Genomic DNA, 3,541 nt, shown 5'->3' with positions numbered 1-3,541 from the left:
GTAACACTGGCACTCTACGCGCGGCAGCGTTCCGTACCTCGCGCTACGAGATGTTGGTCAGCCCAGGGCTGGCGCATTCTTCAGGACAGGTTAATACATCGCGCTACGCCTCTACATAACAAAAGGGCTAAAAACAGCTAATGTTATTTTTTGAATATTACACCAAGTATAATTCATCGCCAACCGAACGTTTACTTCACCTCCTATAGAGAGGTCAATATATTTCGTACACCATCATGTACTACCGCTCTCCGTGTTTATTTTTCAGGAACACAGTTCGGTCAGCGAGCTCATGCTTCAGGGTTCGCCAAGACCACTATGGTGCTCGAGGACTCTGGCCAGACCACGCTCATGCTCAGGGACTCTGGCCAGACCACGCTCGTGCTCGGGGACTCGCCAGACCACTCCGTACTCTGGGACTTCTCGCCAGACCACTCTGAGCTCCGACCACATCGATCACATCTCGAGCAGCTCCGCTGAGCTCCAACCACGTCTCGAGGACTTCGTCGGTCGCTCCTCGACCTGTGCTCGAGGACTGCCTCGATCACTCTCCGACCACGGCTCGGGGACTTCGTCGCTCGCTCCTCTACCTATGCTCAGGGACTTCGTCGCTCGCTCCTCGACCTGTGCTCGAGGACTGCCTCGACCACGGCTCAGGGACTTCGTCGCTCGCTCCTCGACCTGTGCTCGGGGACTGCCTCGACCACGGCTCGGGGACTTCGTCGCTCGCTCCTCGACCTATGCTCGGGGACTACCTCGACTACTCTCCGACCACGGCTCGGGGACTTTGCGTCTCGACTACATGCGACAGGCAACTCGCATACAGTTGGGGATATTCTTTCTCATTTAGACCTTGCTACAAGGCTTATACCTCGCCTTCCAGCAAGCTCGGGGACTACATCGGTACGATGCACCTACCGGTGCATCTTGTATTGCCTGTACGACGTTTGGATTCTCAACTTAACTGGAAATTCTTTTTAGACCCTGGCACCACGTGCCTACGTCACCTACTACCAGGCTCGGGGACTAAGTGGGCACACTTCACCTTGCGGTGAATGTGTTTGTTTTTCGACCTCTACGCCTCTGATGATCAAGGACGCTACGCTTCAGGACGCACTTACATTTCTTTTCAGAAATACAAGTGGGCACACTTCCCAGGACGGAAATCTTTTTCTTTCTTCTTAAGAGCACCATACATTCTTCGGACAACCTCCTTCTCCGGTGACAACGGTGGTCGGAGATGTCAAGAACTCAAGCCTCACTGTTCGGAGAAGGTTGAAATGGCGTGTCGCATCAGAATACATGGCGCTCGGGGACTAGCTATGGGGGATAGACCCCCGGGTACCACAAGATGGTACATGGGCCGCACCATCCGAGGTGGCCTGGCCCGTGAGGTCAAGGCGTGCACGGCGCTGCTTGGCGTGCACCGCAAGACATTGTAATAATACCAAATAGGATACTTTACTTGTAACCTTGTCCCTTCGGAGTATATAAGGAGGGGCAAGGGTCCCCTAGAGGACAGATCCATAGAGGTTAATCCATATACATCTCAATACAATACACCAAAGACACAGGACGTAGGGTATTACGTCGACCAGACGGCCCGAACCTGTCTAAATCGCTGTCTCTGCGCCTTGTGTCACCATCTGGTTCCAGATCACACGCATCCTACCAATAATCTACCACCACGGGCACCCCCCTCGGTGGACTGCCGACCATATTTCGTCGACACACGTCAAAACTGAATACTCAGGATTGAGTACTAACCTCGATTTGTTTTATTACTCTGACAAGGGCTGATTTCAGCCTCCTTATCTCCTTGGGGTGTCCTCTTCCTTGACAACTACCACCTCGTCATCGTGCCTGTGGAGGATTCGGATGGATTGGGTTCGAGGTTCGGCATGAACGATCTCCTCCACCTCATCCTCCTCTTCCGCAGCAGCGGGAGAAATCGCCGGGGGGATCTGTGGCTGGACAGCGGGTCTGACCATGCCCTGTGACGCCTCCAGGTGTGTCGTTAGCTCCTCGGGTGCCATTGGTTTCGCCAACCTAGACTCTGGTGCTTCGTTGACAACTCCAGTTCATCTCCCGAGGGCCCGATAGTAACCACCGTTGCTTTAGGTATTGTCGCCGACCCGTCCCCCGCCGATGCCAACCTCTCGCCATCTCCTAGTCCACCCGTAGTGGTGGTTGACTTTTCAGCTGGCTACCAAGCACCTAGGGACCCTAACATGGGAGCTAATGGCGTTATCTCCGCTCCAAGATCAGCCTGAGGCTGCTCATTAGTCTAGGTGGACGGGTCTAGACCCTCCATATGACTTGCACGGCATCATATCATTTGGTCAATTGGCAAAAAAGCTAAGACAAGACAGCAAAGTAACTCCAATACGAGAGTACTTACCGTTTGGTCTGCCAGTGTAATTTTTTAAATTGACGATGCCTGCCTGAGCCCCCAGGCGCGGCTGTTGGGTCGACTCCCTTATTCTGGGGTGAAGGTCTCGCCTCCTCCACAGTCGGCCTCTGCTCCGCCTGCTGCTCCAGGGTTTTCTCTGCCTGTCGCTCTAGATTTACCTCCGCCTGTTGCTTGGGGACTCCCATCGCCAGCCCAGCAGGAACCTCTGTCGCTTGGTGCTCGGGGACTTCTTCGCTTCTCCTTGGTTGCTCCTCCATGCGTGTGCTGCTTGGAGGTGCTTGGGTGCTCGGAGGAGGAGCAACTAGATCTTCATCATCATTAGACCACTCGAGCACCGCGGTCCTTCGCGATCAAGTGGTCTGGTCGCCACCAAGCGAGATGCCGCCTTATTTGAGAGGAGCAGCGGCCGTTGTTTTTCTCTTCTTCTGGGGTGGCTCATCCGCCGCTGCCCTCTTCCATTGAACCTTCTCCATCACCGGGGGTGAACTCCCCGTCCGACCAGCGTCGGTGCCTCTAGATTCTAATGGGGCGTTGGCCGCATCTTCTTCAGACTGAGCTGGTGGCCGGGCATCTACTCCCCTCGGCCAATCACCCCTCGGGACGCTGGAGAAATACACCACTCTTTCCTACGAATGGATCTTTGCATAAGCAAATTAGTTCATTGCTCGTCAATACTTCAGGATTAAAAGTATCGGGAATAAAAATCAAGATGATTACCTCCGGGGGCAGATATGTGCAATTGAAGGCCCTCGTTTGCTTTGGCCAGGCGAATGAAATGTTGGGAGCGAATAGCTCTGCGGCCCGCTCTAGGTCATTCTTTTTTGTCAGTCGTTCCGTTCTCTCCCGGGTCCCATTGTCATCACCTCTGTAGTCAAAACTCGGGTGGGCCCTCTCCTTGCAGGGCTGGATGTGGCGCACTATGAAGCTTGCTGCCACCAATTCGCCTCTAATTTCCACGCCTCTAATCAAGTTGAGGAGCTCCATCACTTGTTCCATGTCAACACTGTTCGGTTTCTCCGACCAGCTCCTCTGGTTCTCTGGGATATGGTGGACGTCGTAGCAGATTACAGGGTGGCTCTGTTTCATGTAGAACCACTTGGAATTTCACCCTTTTAGAGAAGTGTTCAG

The sequence above is a fragment of the Miscanthus floridulus genome, chromosome 18, assembly GCF_019320115.1.
Source record: "Miscanthus floridulus cultivar M001 chromosome 18, ASM1932011v1, whole genome shotgun sequence".
NCBI classification, from domain to species: Eukaryota; Viridiplantae; Streptophyta; class Magnoliopsida; order Poales; family Poaceae; genus Miscanthus; species Miscanthus floridulus.
This window is presented reverse-complemented; position numbering follows the sequence as displayed.